General features: G+C 46.2%; 1 protein-coding gene and 2 long non-coding RNA genes across 13 annotated transcripts in view; 1 reads left to right on the top strand and 2 right to left on the bottom strand.

Annotated features, from left to right (window-relative positions):
* ZNRF3 (zinc and ring finger 3) overlaps positions 1 to 20,299 on the top strand; it is a 176,841-nt gene that overhangs the window by 132,586 nt on the left and 23,956 nt on the right. The window lies entirely within an intron of this gene.
* LOC144331855 (uncharacterized) lies at positions 3,598 to 19,781 on the bottom strand. The gene is made up of 2 exons (XR_013399417.1): positions 19,712 to 19,781; positions 3,598 to 6,027 (listed from the first exon to the last, which is right to left on the bottom strand). It is a non-coding gene; the product is annotated as an uncharacterized LOC144331855 (long non-coding RNA).
* On the bottom strand, positions 6,075 to 8,759 carry LOC144331851 (uncharacterized). Its single transcript, XR_013399413.1, has 2 exons — positions 7,352 to 8,759; positions 6,075 to 6,655 (listed from the first exon to the last, which is right to left on the bottom strand). It is a non-coding gene; the product is annotated as an uncharacterized LOC144331851 (long non-coding RNA).

Below are 20,299 nucleotides of genomic sequence, written 5' to 3'. Positions count from 1 at the left end.
CAGCTGCTCAGAAGCTAGGCTTACACACCATCTCCCTGCCACTCCGTGTTTGACAGAAAGCAGAGGTGCTTCAGCCTCCTAGCTGCACTTAAAGGTAGCCTGGACATAGTGAGCTTGAGTAAGTATCTCCCTTTTGTAGCTCAGTGTAAAATACAGACTCTGTTTTTGGAATTCATTCACATGCTTATTAAGCACCGCCTATATCCCAAGCAGTGTGCTAGACGCTGCTGATACAGTACTTATTAAAGTAGACAAGTTCACTGCCCCCATGGGGCTCCTGGTCAGTAGAGGAGACACAGAGACAACCAGCAAGTAAACACAAACACAACAAACAGGGCAACTGCAGATTGTGATGCAGCTGCAAGACCAACAAACTGGGTAAGTGGGGCATTTCTCTGCATCGGCTGCCTTGAGCCAAGAGCTCAGAGTCAAGGTTTCTGAAAGAAGAGAGGGAAAGATTCCCACACCCCCCTCCCCACATCAGAGCTTTCCTGCCTCCGCTCCGTCATCTGTTCTTTGACACATCTGCAATCTGGGGTGTGCTGTGATGCTTCCTGTCATTCTGTCACTTTCTAACCCATCAAACAGCACTTTCCTACCATATAAGTATTAGTATCTGCCTCCTGTCTGCTAAGTAATAAAATGAAGGCACTCAAGTCTTATAGAAAGTTAGCTGCTTTATTTTAGGTATCTCGTTAAATATTCTCTACTTGACTATTGTGTGACAATTGCTTTTAAATCCTCTGAAAGTTGCATAATATGCTATGTGATACAAAAGGATGTATATATAAAATCTTTATTTTTCTAATAATTGCCTATAACTTACCAGTTTGAATTGTTTTAATGCTTAGTGTAGCCTAAGAAGTCCAAAGTTTAATTGAAATCCAGTTTTGTTTTTTGGCTTTGAGTTAATATTCTTCCTTCCAGGCTGGGCGCCATGGCTCACGCCTATAATTCCAGCACTTTGGGAGGCCAAGGCGGGCAGATCACCTGAGGTCAGGAGTTCAAGACCAGCCTGGCCAACATGGTGAAACCCCGTCTCTACTAAAAATACAAAAATTAGCCAGGTGTGGTGGTGCAGGCCTGTAGTCCCAGCTACTCAGGAGGCTGAGGTGGGAGGATCACTTGAACCTGGGAGGTGGAGGTTCCAGTGAGCTGAGATTACACCACTGCACTCCCATCTGGGTGACAGAGTAAGACTCTGTTTTAAAAAAATACAAAAAACTAGCCGGGCAAGGTGGCGGGCGCCTGTAGTCCCAGCTACTCAGGAGGCTGAGACAGGAGAATGGCCCGAACCCGGGAGGCGGAGCTTGCAGTGAGCTGAGATCCGGCCACTGCACTCCAGCCTGGGCGACAGAGCGAGACTCCGTCTCAAAAAAAAAAAAAAAAAATTCTTCCTTCCAGACTTCTTTCCGTCTCCCATGGTTTTAGGAAGGGAAGGACAGCTGGGCATGATGGCTCACACCTGTAATCCCAGCACTTTGGGAGGCCGAGGCAGGTAGATCACTTGAGGTTGGGAGTTCAAGAACAGCCTGACCAACACGGTGAAACCCCGTCTCTACTAAAATACAAAATTAGCCGGGCGTGGTGGCATATGCCTGTAATCCCAGCTACTTGGGAGGCAAAGGAAAGAGAATCGCTTGAACTTGGGAGGCTGAGGTTGCGGTGAGCCGAGATCGCGCCATTGCACTCCAGCCTGGGCAACAAGAGCGAAACTCCATCTCAAAAAAAAAAAAAAAAAAATACTGAAACTGGCTTGGCTGATGAGAGTTGTATCTTATACTGTTAACTGAATAATGCTGTAAGAGGCTAAGTGATCATTACTAAATGATGCCCCTGGTACTAGTGAAGGTTGTTGTCATAGTTCATGCAGACCTGCATAGTGTATCGACCTCATGTTCACATGAAGATCTAGAGACCTGATCAACGAAGTGTCCTCTCAGCCCCTGATAGGTGCATTCTGGGAGGTGAAGTGGCATGCGACCGCCTTGAAGACAGGTGAAAGCCTAGAGACAGGTTGTAATGGGTTAGAACTTTCTCTTTAGAAAATAGTGAATAAGGAAACAAGGCTTTGCTAGGGCAGCGGGTGGGAGCTCTAGCAAATAAGAGGTTCTACTAGAACCCAATTCCTTTGTTCCACTAAGTAAAGTCTTGCTAACACTGAATAATTATAGTAGAGAAAGCCTGAATGAGGCCATCCTTTTACTTGTTCAATAAAGGTTAATTTAAGGACCCAATGGGACTTGAGATGGAGCTTGAATTTAGGGATTTTTGCAAATTACCTGTTAAGGCCATGAAAACAGAAGTGTGTTTGTTCCTTAATATGTACGTGACCTCTTACTATTTACGAGTGATTACTGATTAACCAGGGAGTTTCAAAGGAGACGTTTTCCTATTCAGATTTAAAGAAGTTGCTCCAGCAGAGAGAACTGGCTTATGTTGGAGTGAGCTATGAACAGAGTACGGCTGCTGTATCTCAGAGCATTGTTCATTCACCTGGAGAAACTTCCTTCCTGTGTCAACCACCTGTAGCATACTAGGGGTTGTGCCCACCCAGTGGTGCACTAAAGCCACCTCTGCAATATGTTTTCATCCAAGAAACATGAAGTGGGAAGGAAAAGTAACACTTGGCTAGAAAGGAAGGTTGTCTGCTCCCTATATTCTCTGCAAAATTGAGACAGCAACTCTTTGCCCCCACAAATGGACTTCAGGACAGAGCCATTGAGTGCCAAAGACGGGCTCTGCCTCTGGAGTCTACTTGTCTATTTCCATTTCCAAAGGTGAGATGTTGTCCAGGTAGAGATCTGTCAGTTTTATGAAGGCCAAAGATGGATTCGCCCCACAGGGTACACCTGTGCAGTATTTTAAGTGTAAATTGGTTGCCAACAGTTGAATTGGAAGATTTAATATAAAAAATTCACATTTCTACCTTCTCTTGAAAAATCAGAAGGTCTGGCAGTGCTGGTGCCCCATTCCTCCTGATAAAGGAAACCCCAGCTGCCTAGAAATTGCCCCCATCAGGCAGGTGTGCACTGTCCAGTCTGCCACGGTGCCTGCCACTCTCTGCTGTCCTCACACTGCAGCAGCACATCTATTGCCATAAATCTTATGTGTGGCCCCTGTGGACAATTGAGTTTGCAGTCTGTGTTGTGTGATTTTTAAACTGCAGGGATGAAGATCATGCAGGCTGTCTATGGAAAGTTGAGCAAATGAAGTGTGAACACAGACCAATAATTTCTGACAGTCAAACAATAAATATGAAGAAGGACCACAGAGAAGCTGGATTAGCGGACTTGTATACTCTGATTTTGTTAAGCACTGTAAGACCAATTTAGGGTGACCATATCATTTGTCATCCAAGCTGAGACACTTCTGAGAATGGAAGGGGTTATGGTGGGAGGAGAAATGTAAACGGGCTGTCCTGGGCATGCTAGGACAGAAACTATGGCCACCCTAGGCCTATGAATGTGACATGAAAACAGAAAGCTTATATTCCGTCAACCAGGGTGGGTGCAGAAAAGTCTCATAAGAGGAGTTCACACAGAGGCTATGCTGGTATAGAAATTGTTCTAGAAAAATTAGGCAAGGTTTTGCAGAGAAAGGAGGCTTTTAGATGTGTCCTTAAGCATGAGAAGGGCTTTGAGAGGTAACCAAGGGTCCAGGAGAGCAATTGAGGTAACATGAGTAACCTGTGCAACAGCTGGAAGATGTTTGTATGCCTTAACTTTTCAGAAATGGGGGAGCTGTGTGGGTGGAGCATCTGGTGCTTAAAGGGCAAATAGTATGGGAGGGGAGGGCAGACAGGCAGACTGGATCCAAACTGGATCCAAAGGAGAGTCTTGAACATTATAAGGAATTGAGACTTGAATCTGAGAAGGATGAGAAAACAGCTCAGGGCATCGTGTATGGAATGAACTGGAAAAAGAGTGGAGACAGAGGAACTGCTGCATTACTGGGTAGCAGGGATGCAAAGGGAGAGCCCACTTGAGAGTGATTCTCTATGGCGATTGGATGTGGAGAGAGGAAGGGGAAGGGGTAGTGAGAGAAGAGGAGGAAGATTTGGGTTTCTAGGTTTGCATGCTGGTGATTCCATTAACCTGAGACAAGTAATGTAGGTTTGGGAGAAACTTGGTGACTTTGACTTTGTTCAGGATTAGACCCCTGACTTTGACTTTGAACTGGAACCCTTTGAACTCTAGCCCTGAAAAGGGTCAGGGCTAAGAGATGAAGGTTGAGAAGTCATTAGATAGGGGAGTGTGTATTCAGACCAGGAGTCCAGAATGAGCTTGTTCAGAAAGAGTATAGACTAGGAAGAGAAAAGGGGCCCAGCATAGGACTTCAAGGAAAACAAGTAAGTGAGTTAGGACCATGTAAGAGCCAGTGAAGGGAACCCGAAGACCTCAGAGAGAAGAAAACAGAAACAGGCTGAGGAGCACAAAGGAATGTAAACAGGTTGGTAGAGTAGCATTAGTACAGATGACAACACAGGTGAGGTAGCTTGGCCCTGAGCATTCATTTAGCACAGGTGTATCAGTTAGCTTTTGCTGCATAACAAACTGCCCTTAAAATGTAGCACCCTGAAAACAACAGTCGTTTTCATTGCTCATGTTCTGTGGGTTAGCTGAGCAGTTCTTCTGGTCTGGGCCAGCCTGGCTGATCTCTGTGGTCAGCTAGTGGTTCCTCTGGGACTGAGTGATCTAGGATGGCCTCACTCAAGTATTTGGGACCTCACCTGGGATAGCCATGCCCTCTCAATATGTGGTCTCTTATCATCCAGTAGACTAACCTAGGCTTCTTACATGATAGTTCTCAAGGTTCCCAGCCACAAGAGAGGGCAAGCATGAACACCCATGAACTATTCGATGCCCTCAAGCACTTTCCAAGCTTCTGCTGGCATTGTATTTGCTCATGTCCCATTGACCAAAGCAACTCATGTGGCCAAGCCTAAATTCAAGGGGTGGAAAAATAAACTCAATTTATTGATGGGAGGAATCATAAAATATTGTGGCCATTTTCTTTACTCCAAGAAGTGTGAATGTCTTGTAACACTTGGCAGGAGATATTTGATTCTTTGGGTCAATCATGTAACTTCCTTCCAGTTGAGCTAGGAAAGATTGAAGATTACAGCAGAACAACTTAAATTCTGAAGACCCATTTAATTGTCATTATTTTAATTCTGTTCCCATATGAAAGCTGAAGGTAATGCAAGGAAAAACCATACCACTTGCATTCGTGACATGAAGCTAAAGCGATTACTAAAGAAATTGATAATACCCAGTTCAAAACTCAAACACAAGTCCCCTCTATCAAAACAGTGCTGTCTGATTTGTAGCAATTAACACCTTAGTAACATGATTTATTTAAGACTAGATCAATTATTAGTAATCATTAATTGGCACCTACCATGTACCCAAACTACACCAAGCACTTTACACCCAGGAACTATTTGATCCCCTCAACAACCATATAAAGTACAATCACTGTCTTAATTCTACAGATGAGGAAACTAGGGATCAAATATTAAGTGTCTTGCCCAAGGATATCAGTAAGTGTGATAGAACCAGAAATAGGAAATAGGAAATAGGGATTTCCCTTAGGCCACTGGGCTCCCCTGACTGTGGGCAGCATTAGCAAGTGTGCATCCCACCCCATCCCCATCTTGATTATCCTTATCTTGATGAAATACAGTTGTCCCTTCACATTTGTGGGAAATTGGTTGCAAGACTGCCCCACCCCCACATCCCCCCATGGATACCAAAAGCGACAGATGCTCAAGTACCTTATATAAAATGGCGGCAGTGTTTGCATATAACCTATGCACATCCTCCCGTATACTTTAAATCATCTCTGATTACTTTATGATGCCTAATACAATGTAAGTGCTATGTATTAATAAATAGTTGTCATAATGCATTGTTCAGGGAATAAATGACAAGGAAAAAAAGTCACGTTCAGTACAGATACAACCATCCTTTTTTTTTTTTTTTTCTTTTTTTCCCCCAAGACAGTTTTGCTTTGTCACCCAGGCTGGGGTGCAGTGGCATGATCTCGGCTCACTGCAACTTTCACCTCCTGGGTTCAAGCGATTCTTGAGCCTCAGCCTCCTGAGTAGCTAGGACTATAGGTGCATGCCAACATGCCCGGCTGATTTTTTGTATTTTAGTACAGACAGGGTTTCACCATGTTGCCCAGGCTGGTTTTAAACTCCTAGGCTCAGGCAATCCACCCACCTTGGACTCCCAGAATGGTAGGATTACAATGAGCCACTACACCTGGCCACAACCATCCTTTTTCTTTTCCGAGTATTTTTCATCCATGGTTGGTTGAATGCACAGATGTGAAACCCACTGATAAGGAGGGCCCACTGTATACTCATGTCTACTAACCTGGGGTCTGCCTGCCTCCCAGAGTCCAGGCGGGCTCTGTTCTGCTGGTCTAACTTACCCAGTCATCCAGATTTCATTGAGAGAGGCCTTGTTTGTGTGTGTGTGTGTGTGTTTGTGTGTGTGAGAGAGAGAGAGAGAGAGAGACAGAGTCTCGCTCTGTCACCCAGGCTGGAGTGCAGTGGGGCGATCTCCACTCACTGCAAGCTCCGCCTCCCGCGTTCACGCCATTCTTCTGCCTCAGCCTCTTGAGTATCTGGGACTACAGGCGCCTGCCTCCATGCACGACTAATTTTTTGTATTTTTAGTAGAGACAGGGTTTCACCGCGTTAGCCAGGATGATCTCGATCCCCTGACCTCGTGATCCGTCTGCCTCGGCCTCCCAAAGTGCTGGGATTACAGGTGTGAGCCACCACACCCAGCCTGTTTTAAAATACTTTAATCTCAGCTACTCAGAAGGCTGAGGCAGGAGAATCACTTGAACCCAGGAGGCGGAGGTTGCAGTGAGCTAAGGTCACGCTGTCGCACTCCAGCTGGGGAAACAAGAGCGAAACTCTGTCTCAAAAAAAATAAATAAATAAAATAAAATACTGAGCCAGTTTTAGTAGATATCAGAAAGAGGTATTATCTTGCTCGATCTGCATAATTTTTAAAACTAGCTTTGGAATTTTCCTATATTAACTAAAATTAAATGCATTCACATGGTAAAAGGTTGTCTGTGTCAAAATAGTTTTGCTTTGAAGTGATAAGGGGCAACAATGGAAAAAGAATAGTTGCAGATTCTCCCCTCCTTTTCTCCCTTCACTCCTTGTTTGAATCTTTTTTTTTTTTTTTTTTTTTGAGACAGAGTCTCGTTCCGTCCCCCAGGCTGGAGTGCAGTGGTGTGATCTCACTCACTGCAACCTCCACCTCCCAGGTTCAAGTGATTCTTCTACCTCAGCCTCCCGAGTAGCTGGGATTACAGGCACGCACCACTATCCCTGGCTCATTTTTGTATATTTAGTAGAGGCGGGGTTTCACCATGTTGGCTAGGCTGGTTTCGAACTCCTGACGTCAAATGATCCACCCACCTCAGCCTCCCAAAGTGCTGGGATTACAGGTGTAAGCCACCGCGCCTGGCCTTGTTTTAGTCTTTATTGAAGTATAATAGACGTGATTAAAAAAACATGTATTTAAAGTGCACAATTTGATAAGGTTTGACTAATATGCACACACACACACACACACACACACACCCCCATGAAATCACAGTCAAGATGAACATATCTGTCGCTCCCCCGAAATTCCCTCAATTCCCTTTTAAAATCCCTCCCTCCCTTTCCTGGCTTCCCTGCCAAACCCCAGACAACTACTGATCTGCTTTCTCCTACTGTAGACCAGTTTGCATTTTATAGAATTTTATACGAATGGAATCATTGCCATATGTACTGCTTATTCTGGCTTCTTTGACTCAGCATAATTATTTTGAGATACATTCATGTGGATTGTGTATATGAGTAGTTCATTCCTTTTATTACTTTTTAAGTAAGAAAAGAGGACGCTGTTTTTTTTCACTCTGAACTTGGGCCAGGACGATTGAAGTTACCTACGAATTGTACATTAACCAACTAATGGCAGTGAAGAGTTAATCTGTAACTTCATCTGTTAGCTGTTAACGTGACCCCCAAACCTAACCTCCTCTTGACTGTCAGATCCTGATCCCAGACACACTTTCTCTTAAGGCTAAAACTGAAGTAGGACTGGAGACTTGGGGAGCCTGATATTTCTGAGTCTTGGTTGGTCCCTGCCCATCACTAGATCTTGGTGTAGCATGTTCTCATGATAGTGTGAGGACAGGGTTAGGTATGTGACTGTATGACCAGCAGTACTCTGTTAAACACCCTGACTTTAAATTACTTCGTGAAGTTTCAGATGGGGGGGAAAAAACCCACAACCCTGACTCTAGTCAGCTGTCCGTCTTGTAAGTTTGAGTTGAGTCCTAATCCTCTTAGAAGCAAACTCAGTAGGTTGGAGAATTTATTGTTGTTACAGAGGTACTCACTTTAAAATGTATTAAGTGAACTCAACTGGTATATTTGAAAATATTTTAATTTACCCTTCTTTTCAAGATTCCATCTTCCTTATAAGCTACTATACACTTGCCTGCTAGCAGGTCCTTTATAGTCAGCTTCCCTGTAACAAATGAGTTTTTTGATTATAAATTTATGGGGTACAAGTATAATTTGGTTACATGGGTATATTGCATAGTGGAAACGTCAGGGCTTTTAGTGTAGCCATTACCTGAATTATGTATATTGTACCCATTAAGTAATTTCTCATCCTCCACCCCCGCTCACCTCCGACAAATTGGTTTTTAAAAAATTCTTTCCTTGGCCGGGTGCAGTGGCTCACGCCTGTAATCCCAGCACTTTGGGAGGCCGAGGTGGGCGGATTATAAGGTCAGGAGATCGAGACCATCCTGGCTAACTCGGTGAAACCCCGTCTCTATTAAAAATACAAAAAATTAGCTGGGCGTGGTGGCGGGCGCCTGTAGTCCCAGCTACTTGGGAGGCTGAGGCAGGAGAATGGCATGAACCCGGGAGGCGGAGCTTGCAGTGAGCCGAAATCGCGCCACTGCACTCCAGCCTAGGCGACAGAGCAAGACTCTGTCTCAAAAAAAAAAAAAAAAAAAAAAAAAAATTCTTTCCTTAAATGCTTGGCTTCAAATCTCCTGGTATAGTAATTCTGTAATTCTGATAAAAATTGCTTGAAATAATACAAAAATGTCTATGTGTTTACTAATAGATCCTGATTAAATATATTTTAAAGTTATTGAAAAACTAACATTGGAGTCAACAAAAAAAAATTTCAATATTATAAAACTTAACGGACTCTACAGAAGTGGGGGCAGGGTTGACAGGAAGCAGTTGGCTCTGATGGAACACCCTTTCCCACTGCCAGCACACTCTGACCTCAGGAAACTCATGCCTCCTTTGCAAATCTTGGACATGGGACTAGGTGCACTTTCATCCCACTCTAGGACTGAGGGACACTTGATTCAGATGGACCATAGTCAAGGACCCTGTTGCCTAAGAGACCCTCTTTGCCCCCTGGCATGAGGACTGCAGTGACTTTCAAGTGGCTCCCAGGAGTGGAGAAGCAGGCTGCTTCCCTTGCATGGGATACAGTAACTCCCAGGCATGGAGAAGCAGGCTCAGTTCCCTATGGTGGGCTATATTAGCTCCCACGAATGGAGAAGCAGGCTCAGTCTCTCCTAGGGTGTGCTGCATCGTCTCCCAGGAAGGGATAAGGAGGCTAAGTCTCCTCTAGTGCACCACATTGGCTCCCAGGGCCAGGAGAAGCAGAATCAGTCATTTATTCCATGTAGGGCCGTCTGGCCAGAACTCTTCCCTCCAAAGGGAGTGGTTTGTGGTCCCTCTTCTGGATTTTGCTCACCAATCTTTCCAAATGTCCTAGCCACCTGGTAGGTATGCAGTTTGATTTGTTTATCCTCAAAATACCAGCCAGTTCCCCATGCCTGCCTGATAGCTGGGTGCCTCTTGAGCCAGTGTTGGCATATTCTACAATTACCTGCTTATTTGTGGGGGTTACATAGTGCTTGTAGTTACAGCTCTCTCCACTTACCCACAAACCAGACTGCCAAACTCCTGGATCATAAAACAAAGCGTAAGCACCCTGGATCATGACCCAGCTCTTTTCCTGTTCTTCTTTTGAGACTTTCCTAACAGGAAAGGCTCTGGGTAATTGATAGAGATTATCCCTGATTCCCTTAATGTAACCTTTTTACTCTTTCCTTTTCCTGGGATTAAGCTGTTCTTTTGCAAGAAGTCCTTTTCTTAATGACAGTCATTCACCTATTATTGACCAAAGGAAGCCATCCGGCCCAACTCCACCTTTCTGTGGTTCAGAGTCCCTCGAGTCTCTTTCATTATAATGACTTTTAAAGGCATTAACTGTTTTTTTTTTCTTTCAATTTTCTGCACTGTTAAACGCTGTCAAACTATACTTTAATCTGCCTTCCTGAAACAATAATTGCCCCTGTATTTGTTGGTGAATATGAGTGTTAATATTGAGTAGATGCTTTAATATTTGCTGAGGGTTCCCAGGCAGCATGCGGTGCTACTGAGGTTTGCTGTTCACAGGGTAACAAGTTGATATAAAGTGGAGACACATAGGCCCAGTCAGCAGTGCCTTTCTACCCGCTTTCTTCTTGCAGTCCTGTGATACTCCTCTTCTTCAGGGCACTTACCTCTGGCTGTGCATGTAGGGTCCTAGTATAACTACTGGAACTCCATGAGAAGAGGCACTAGATCTTTTAGGACTAGATTCTTTTGGCATATGATTGTATCTTCATGGTATATGCTCAATAAGTATTTGTTAAATTAATGAATATTTTGCCTGGAAGCACATAGCCACAGGACTGGGCCTTGGAGTAGAGATTATGAACCCCTTCCAGAAAAAAATAAAATTTCAGGTAGTGACCCAAAAATGTCAGTAAACTATAGTGACTGCTTGGATGCTGTGTTCCAGAAACTAAACTGTGGACATGCCAGCTGCCACCAACAGAAAGGGTAACCACTAAATAGTTGTGAAGTTTATACGATGGCCATGTGAGTGGACGATGATACCCAACCATGCAACCCTATGCTACTTTTTTTTTTTTTTTTTTGAGACAGAGTATCACTCTGTCGCTCAGGCTGGAGTGCAGTGGAGCCATCTTCGCTCACTGCAACCTCCACTTCCCGCGTTCAAGAGATTCTCCTGCCTCAGCCTCCTGAATAGCTGGGATTACAGGTGCCCACCACCACGCCCAGCTAATTTTTGCATTTTTAGTAGAGACGGAGTTTCACCATCTTGGCCAGGCTGATCTCAAACTCCTGACCTCAAGTGGTCCACCTGCCTCAGCCTCCCAAAGTGCTGGGATTACAGACGAGCCACCGCACCTGGCCTCTATGCCAGCTTTTGCTAACCTCTCCCCTTCATGCTATTTGGTGTGTCTGCTGCCTCCACCAGCACCTTTGATATCCAACTGCTGGCTGGCCTTCTCTTCCTCTTCATTCTGGCAGCTTGGCCTCCATGAAGTCTTTCCTGACATGGCATACATCACTCCCATCCAGGCTCCTCCACTGCAGAACTGTATGGAGCATCCTTCAAAATAATCCCACCCAATTAAACTCTTAATCCATTTCTTTTCCTTGTTGGTCTAGTTCCATTTCCTTTTCTTTCTTTTCTTTTTCTTTTTTTTTCTTTTTTTTTTTTTTTTTTTTTTGACAGAGTCTTGCTCTGTCACCCAGCCTGGAATACAAGGGCATGATCTCAGTTCACTGCAGCATCCGCCTCCCAGGTTCAAGTGATTTTCCTACCTCAGCCTCCCGAGTAGCTGGGATTACAGGTGCAGGTCACCATGCCCGGCTAACTTTTTTGTATTTTCAGTAGAGACGGGGTTTCACCATATTGGCCAGGCTGGTCTCGAACTCCTGACCTCAGGTGATCTGCCTGCCTCAGCCTCCCAAAGTGTTGGGATTACAGGCATGAGCCACCGCGCCCAGCCTCTAGTTCCATTTCTTTAACGTAGTGCATTGCAAGCCCCTCACTGCTTTCCAGCAGGGCATTGATGGGATTGTGAACATAGGACAGAAAGTAGTATTAATGATTATTGTTGCACCCCGGACGCATGGTAGGGATGCTTGGGAGCACCTTTATTCTCCAGCTAGCATTAGCTTTCGGGCTGAGGAAGGCTAGCTTGGTGACTCTGCCACTTCTCCTTCCCCCTCCATCATCAGTACCATTGTGATGACTATTATTGAGTACCAGGACTGGAATGCATTTGGGAGAAATAAAAGCATAGATTTGACACAGCCTTCATTCTGTTAGCCTATAGAAAGGTGATTATAGCCCTTGTTATTTGAATTAGACCCGAAAATATTGGACATTTTAGGGTCTAATTCAATATAGGACATTCTGCTTTTAACTTATGTTTTACAGCCTAACCCATGACTGCTATGGCCAATAGCCCTTCTCCACACCCCCAGATCCCCTCACTAAAATTGCTTCTAATGGCAGAGCTGTCACCACTTATCACAGAGAAGTGGATATTAGTTGGGCAGTTGACATACAAGTTCTGTGACTTGGTTAGCTCAGTTCAGAGTATGTTTGAGGGCTGGCTTCAAGAAAGCATGTGTTTCTTTTTCTTTCTTTCTTTTTTTTTTTTTTTTTTTTTTTGAGATAGAGTCTCGCTCTGTCACCGAGGCTGGAGTGCAGTGGCGCAATCTCAGCTCACTGCAAGCTCTGCCTCCCGAGTTCACGCCATTCTCCTACCTCAGCCTCCCGAGTAGCTGGGACTACAGGCACCCGCCACCACGCCCGGCTAATTTTTTGTGTTTTTAGTAGAGACCAGGTTTCACCATGTTAGCCAGAATGGTCTCGATCTCCTGACCTCGTGATCTGCCCGCCTCAATAGGACTTAAACCTGAAAATGGTGTCCTTGAGATTCTCGTCTTTGTCTATTTTTATCCTGTTATCACAGAAGACCCATCTGGAACTTGCATTCCATTGCTCTCTCCTACTCAAGGCAGAGGCTCCTATGCAAGATCCTGGGACTCCTGTGGCATAGAGGCCAAAGGCCTGGACCCAAAAGTCAGGAGGATTTCTGCCACGAACCCCAAAAGCTTGCCCCGTATAAATGGTTGCTCTTGTGCCCGTGGCCATGTCCCCCCAGCATTTTCGTGCCTGCTGGGTTCCAGGTACCAGGCCAAGACCTGGTGACCAGAGGATGCCTGTGATCATTGTTTGGAGGCTTTTGATTGTGAGCAACCCAGACTTCTGCTTTGGGGGTATCTTTCCCCAGTCATCACAAAAAGCTCAATTGTTTATTGCCTTGAAGACACATTTTCTCTTTAACAAGCACTTTCCTTAAGTCTGAGGTAAAGTAGCATAAGTGGGTTTCTTAAAAACCAGAAATGCAGCTGAGAAAGGAATTGGACCATTCTAGGAGGGAAAGAACAAGGGCTTAATGAGTTAGGTTAAGAAGCACATTCCCAGCTCACCATCTCTCCCTCTCTTACCTCCTTAGCATCTTGGTCTGTGGTTACCCATCTTGGCTGCACCTAAGAGTTGGCCTGAGGAGCTTTCAAACCTACAAAGGCTAGATCTACCTCCAGCCTAGTTCCCATCAGTCAGTCTCCAGGAAGGAGTCTGCCCCTCTATTTTTTAATTTTATTTATTTATTATTTTATTTTATTTTTTTTTATTTATTTATTTTTGAGACAAAGTCTTGTTCTTGTCCCCCAGGCTTGAGTGCAATGGCGCAATCTTGGCTCACTGCAACCTCCACCTCCCAGGTTCAAGCGATTCTCCTGCCTCAGCCTCTCGAGTAGTTGGGATTACAGGCACCTGCCACCACACCCAGCTAATTTTTGTATTTTTAGTAGAGACAGAGTTTCACCATGTTGGCCAGGCTGGTCTTCAACTCCTGACCTCAGGTGATCTGCCCGCCTCGGCCTCCCAAAGTGCTGGGATTACAAGCGTGAGCCACTGTGCCTGGCCCCCTCTATTTTTTAATAAGCTCCCCCAGGCATTCTAATATACCACTGGGCTGACAGCCACTGACCACCCTCTGCCAGACTCATGCCACAGCATCATTTCTTGGCCTAAACTGGGACGTCCAGGCATGTATATGAAGTGTAGCATGGTCATGTCAACTTCCAGAAGCCTTCAGGAGATAGATTCAATGTCATCCCCATTGTGCAGATGAAATAAAACAGAAAATTCATCACATGCTCACAGTCACAGAGCTCTGTAGGTGAGCTAGAATTTCAGTCCAAGCAGTCTGAGGTACCCCCTTTTCTTCCTGCTCTTCCACTATGGCAGTGCTAAAAACAGTCTGGGTTGGCCAGCCTGGCTTTGGTAGGGTGTCATCAAACTGACTGCACCCAGATAAGAATAGCATGACTGAGGGGGGTCGTGTAACTGCCCTTCTCTAGAGAAAAGGATTTGATTCTGTAGCTGTTATAAAATGATTTTGGTTTAAGGTGAAGAGATAGTGAAACTTTTCTTAAACTCTGCTAATACAAAATCACATAAAAGGAGTCAATACCATAGGGTACACAGGGGACCATTTTGAAACAACTTAGATCCTTAAGAAGAATAAAAGATGAAAGTTATAGTGTTTGTGAGCTTGCATTGGCTACATTGGCAATGAATATAACCCCTTTGGATGAAATAGTCTCTGACTAAATAGACTTGAGTTTTTAAGCAGGTAACCCTGTACAAAAGTAAGGAAATGTTCCACCCTGCCACCTCCCAGGGAGGGCCAGATGTGATGCGATGAGTGTGATAGGCAGCAAGGGGAGAAAAAAATGCCTCCTTATGTTGACTGCATGAGCTGCATGACATTTGTAAAAGGAAATTTCAGAGGAGGGAGACCAGGTGGGTTAGGATAAGAGCTATCTGGAATTTCCTTGTGTTACCAGGAAATATAATACTTACATAAGCTATTAATGGAATGTTTGGAGGTTCAGCATTCATGTTGATATATGTGCACGTATCTCCATTACACTTGATTTTAGAACGCCCTCGGACAACGTGAGTATTTCTCTGGCCTGGGATTATGGAGAGAGGCTTAGGTCAAATGTCAGCTCTCCACTCTGTGGCTGAGTATCCATGGGTAAGTTATGTAACCTTTGAGCCTCCAGCTGTAAAATGGGGATCAACACCACCTCCCTTGCGGAGTTGCTCTGCAGATTCAGTACCATTTGAAAGCACTTGGTACCTTGCCTGGAACATTAATAGGTACTTTCCTTACTTTCCCTCTTGGAGTCTCAGTACTGCTCTGTGACCAAGCAGGGGGGACCGTGCTTTAAGGCCCCTCTTTTAAACCTTCTGGCCACAGGGTGAGGAGTCCAAGGGGAAGCCCCCATCCAAACCATTCCCAGCATCCCTAAACTCCCCTAAGATGACTTTGTGTTGGCTTCCAGCCCTTACAGACCTCTCTTCTAGGACCATCCTCCTGGAGGCACAGTGCACTGGCAGCATGCCCCTCTTCCCAAGGATGTAGACACAGCTTGGCCTCCAAGCCTGGGGTGTTCACCTGCCTGTGTACAACCCCCTCAAAGTGCAGGGTGGACCAGGGGTCAGCTGTCTACACATTGACATGCTCTGGCAAGGAGATCCAAGGAGTTAAAAAGCTCACCTGGAACCTATGTTTCAAGTTCTTATGAAGGTACATATGTCAAGATAGAAGAGTAAGATCTATTTTATTTACTAGTTTGTAAGCCCTTGTCCCCTGTCCCACAAATGTTAGAAGCAAGCCTGCTTCTAGCATGCAAAAATGCTTTCATCCGAATTACTTTCCTCTTCATAAAAATAAGAAAATAGTGTAATCAAAATAATTTTCTGCCTTCTCAATAAGTTTACCACCTGATTCAGCAATTTTCTAACACCTTCCTTTGCCTCATTGTAAGCATTCCCAGAGCGTGCTGGTTAGATGACCTTTGGGTCTACACCAGTCCAACTGAATCAGGAGAGGAGCTCCAGAATGTGCATCGGACAGTCATGCCAGAGGCCGTGTGCGATTTTAGGTTAGATCAGTGGTTCTCTGCACTACCTGAATTTCAAAATAACTGCGAAACTTCTAAAAAAATATTGCTGCTGGGGTTTTATCCACATAGATCAAATCATCTCTAGGGGTAGGTCCTGGGCACGAGTTTTTTTGTTTGTTTGTTTTGTTTTAATCTTCCCAGTTGCCTCCTCAGTGAGCGAAGGTTGAGAAGCACAGTTGCGCCTGTGAGGAACTCAGCCTTCAGAAAGAGCCTGCGCGCCACCTCTCATCCTCCAGAGAGGCTGTAGGGTGTCCAGACTTTGCAGGCACTGTTGTTCCTCGTTAAGCCTGATGCTGCCACCTAATTAACACTTGTTTATATTAATTAGTTGCCATATGCATTGAAGGGGGGTGGTCCTTTTTGAAGTTCCTAGTTGCTGACTATATAAGATTTGGCCTGAAGTGGGACTTCTGGAAACTCAACCAAGATAACGGCTTCCAGGTTCTTCCAAAAGCTTATCTTCCAGGCATGGACAGGTAATGAAACAACCCCACTGCAGTTTTTTCCGTAACATCTTTCACCCCACAGTATCTATGGGAACAGGACAGTATCGATGGAACAGGAGGGTGTGCACAGGCTTTCCTGGGTTTTTGGTGCTCCTTGTCAGGTGTTAAAACAAAGAGGATCATTGTGTTTCTTGGAACTGGTCTAAACGTCTATGTTTAAGATTAAGATCTAGGGAAATGCATTTCCGTTTGACACCCACTAGTTTCTGATTGTGAAAAGGGTACCAACCTGTGCAATGGCGCCGCGACCCGGCCGCGGACTCCAGCCTCTTCAGTCGGGTACCTTTAATTAGGAGAAATTAAGTGGGGCTGCTACATATTTTGAGAATAAGTAACACTATTTAAACTTAGGCAGCCATAACCACTAACTTAACCGCTGAATTCTCGCTGCTACATGTCTCCTAAATAGATCAGCATAATCTTAACTAGGACTTAAAATGCATCATCTTCGTTCCGGAACTCAGAACCTGCAGCCGACGGGAGCCTTTGGAGGCTTAATGACCTTAATTATGGCGAGAAATATCTTCTCCCGGTGGGGAGGGGCGCGGCCGGTGGCGAGGAGGGCACTTTCCCGGGTCGGAGAAGGCCGGTTGGCAGCCCGCCCCGAAAGTCCCAGCCCGCTGGATTGGGGGTTCGGGGGTGGGGGAAAACATAGAGAAGCAGGGCTGGTGGAGGGGAGGAGGGACCCTGCGGGGCGGTGCAGGCGGGATGGGAGTAGGGAGGAGGAGGGCTCCTGGCGCAGGGAGGAGCCTCGGGAGGGGGGATGTTGGCCGCAGGGCCTCGGAGTTCTGAGCTGTGTTTGTGGCTTCAGCGCTTTGATCTCCTGCCAGGGAAACCTGGAAGGTCAGGCCGGGCTGCAGCCAAGCCCCGGAGCGAGGAGCCGGCGGGTGGAGCTGGCAGCACTGCGCCACCCACCTTCACCTCCCGACCCCCTAGGCAGTGAAGCCCGCCTGGCCGCCCTGGCCTCTCGCCCCCGATCCTACCCCTGCCCCTCTTTACCTTCTGTGTGTTGGTCTCCTGTAGACCGTAGATTAAGGGGCTCCAAGTCTTGAAAGTAAGCTAGCCAAATACCCTGCAAGTTTGGCTTAGTAAAATCGTGTATGTTGTATATACTTCAAAAGAAACCAGATTTTTTTTAAGCTGTGTGCGTCCCTTTCCTGCACCCTTCTCATCCCCACCCTAGTAGAAATTACCCAAGAGCCGCAGGTGATTTCCCTCTGGCGGTTTGTGAGTGTTAGGGTCTAGTTTGCCTCCCCCCTTCTACCACCACCACCCCCCTTCCTGGCACGAGGATTTTCTCACCGGTTACCCATGTGCTCTGGTGTGTGACCTCATTTCCTATGGAATGAAAAGTTTCTGTCGGAAAACAGGGCCCTTGGTGAGGCAGGCCTTGGGAGCCCCCTTGCCCAGCGAGAATGTCCTGTGTCATGCAGTGACTCATGCTTCAGAGAACAGCAGCTGACCAGAATGTTCAAGAGCCTGGTGCCTGGGTGGTCACTACTAAGTGAAGAACTCGAGGAGGAGGAAAGGAAAAAGTGAGGAGTGAGGATTTAAAATCCACTTAGTGGCCTCCAGAGGGAGGGGCATAACAGAACTCAAAGAGCCTGGGCTCTCTGGACTGGGGTAGGACCCGCCAAGAGGGACCTCTGGGCGTCAGGCGTGGCCAGTCCCTAGGACCGACCGGGTGTTCTCCATCGTGTTAACCGCCCTTTTCCCCTCCTTGACCACAGGAGCAGGCCTGGTGGCGGCAACAGAAACAGGGCTGGTTGCTGCCGCCCTGCATTTCAGCAGAGCCGTGTTCCAGGCTCTGGCTTTAGATGGCTGTATCTCTCAAGCCTTCAGACCTATGCTTAGGTCTCTTGTTACCCCAAATTAGGGCACCATGGAGTTGGGGATTTTGAAGCTGTGGTAAAATTTGCCACCAGTTCACTCAGAGAACCAAGGCAACAGAGCTTCGCACCAGGTGGGGAAAGCAGCCAAACCTGCACTTTCCTGGGGTTGGACCCCTGTGTGGTGTGGCCATATTTCTCCACAGGTACAGGATGAACTCCATCAGTCTTTTAGGCTGGAGGAAAGTCAAGGCCCCCTAGTGATAATGGGAGGATGCTGTGAAAATTCACATGCAGCCTGTTCTTGTGGACATGGCCAAGGGTAGTCATCTGGCCAGCTTTCTTTTGGTAAAGGTACTAAGGGAGGCTCCCATTCCTGCAGAATGGAAGAAACAAACACTGCAAGTGGCTGGGCTTGTTTTCAGAGAGCTTTGATATCCAGAGATGAGCACACGCAGGGGCTGGGGCCTGATACAGATCCGCAACAAGGCCAAGCCACTTTTAGTGCCTGGGGTCAAGGTTGGCCAGAGGAGACACGATGCCTGCATTCAAACTGACAACCAGTAAAAAGGCTGTCAGGAAATGCAACAGCAAAAGATGGCACCAGTAATAAGAAACTGAATCCTGAGAATCTAAAGTACGAAGAATATTATGTTCCAAGAAGATTTGTTAGAGAACAGACCTTTCCCAAAAGTCAAAGGGAGGAGACAGGTGGCCTAGAGTGAGCTGCAATCAGTGCTTTCAGTAGCAGGGCCCTTGGTGTTAGATGCTAACCCCTAGGGCAAAAACTGATCCTTTAGGTTAATCAACAAACATTTCTTGGCCATTTACCCTGTGCCAGGCCTTTTGCCAGGTTCTGGGAATTCAGCAGGAAAGAAGTCTGACACACTGGCTGCCCTTTAGTGAAGGAGGCATTTTAAGTAAACAATGACAGTGTGACGCCATAAGTGCCACAGTAGCAGAGCACAGCATAAGGCCACTGGGCACCGCAGCCTGAGCGAATAATACCGAGCAGAAAGAGAGAAGCAGTAAAGATGAACCCTGTGTGTGAAGGGGGTAATGTGCTCCTCATGGTTGGTTTCCTGTTACCCCAAATGAGGCCACCATTGAGTTTGGGATTTTGAAGAGAACTAAAAGAAGCTCAGTCTAGGCCGGATGTAGTGGCTCAGGCCTGTAATCCCAGCACTTTGGGAGGCCAAGGAGGGTGGATCACCTGAGGCCAGGAGTTCGAGACCAGCCTGGCCAACATGGCGAAACCCTGTCTCTACTAAAAATAGAAAAAATTAGCCAGGCACGATGGTGCACACCTGTAATCCCAACTACTCGGGAGGCTGAGGCAGGAGAATCGCTTGAACCCAGGAGATGGAGGCTGCAGTGAGCTAAGATCGTGCCACTGCACTCCAGCATGGGTGACAGAGTGAGACTCCGTCTCAAAAAAAAAAAAAAAAAAAAAAAAAAAAAAAAAAAAAAAAAAAGCTCAATCTAGTTCAACTTAGGAGTTTGAGTGTTGTGTTCAGAAATAATAAGCAGGAGGAGGTCACATCTTGCTCTAAGAGCAGCACAGTCATTGGAGAAGGGTGGTCAGATCCATGATTGAGAATGGTCCCTCTGCTACTGCATGGAGACCGTGTTGGGGAGGGGGCAGGGGCATGCAAGGTGGGCTGGGCTCAGGAGCCCCCAGAGGAGAATGTTGTTGAGACTCATGTCAGAAATCTGGTGTCCTGGCCAGGGTGGCAGCAGTGGGGATGAAAAAACGATGGAGAATCAGCAAAATTTGGCAAGCCATTGGGCATAGGTGAAAAGGCAAAGGGCTGCAGTTTTGACTTGGCCCCGTGGGTGAAGGAATGGGAGAGATGGGATACCTCCTTGAGGAGGGAGCCCAGGTTGTAGGGAAGTAAGGATTGTATGAAGAGCAGGCCCATGTCAAGACCCAAGGAGCAGAGTCCTAAAGCCTGCTCCATAGAGTTGCTGCAAACAGGCTT

The sequence above is a fragment of the Macaca mulatta genome, chromosome 10 (genome assembly GCF_049350105.2).
Source record: "Macaca mulatta isolate MMU2019108-1 chromosome 10, T2T-MMU8v2.0, whole genome shotgun sequence".
Taxonomy (NCBI): domain Eukaryota; kingdom Metazoa; phylum Chordata; class Mammalia; order Primates; family Cercopithecidae; genus Macaca; species Macaca mulatta.
Note: the sequence above shows the minus strand (reverse complement) of the source record. Positions and strands in the feature narration are given on the sequence as shown.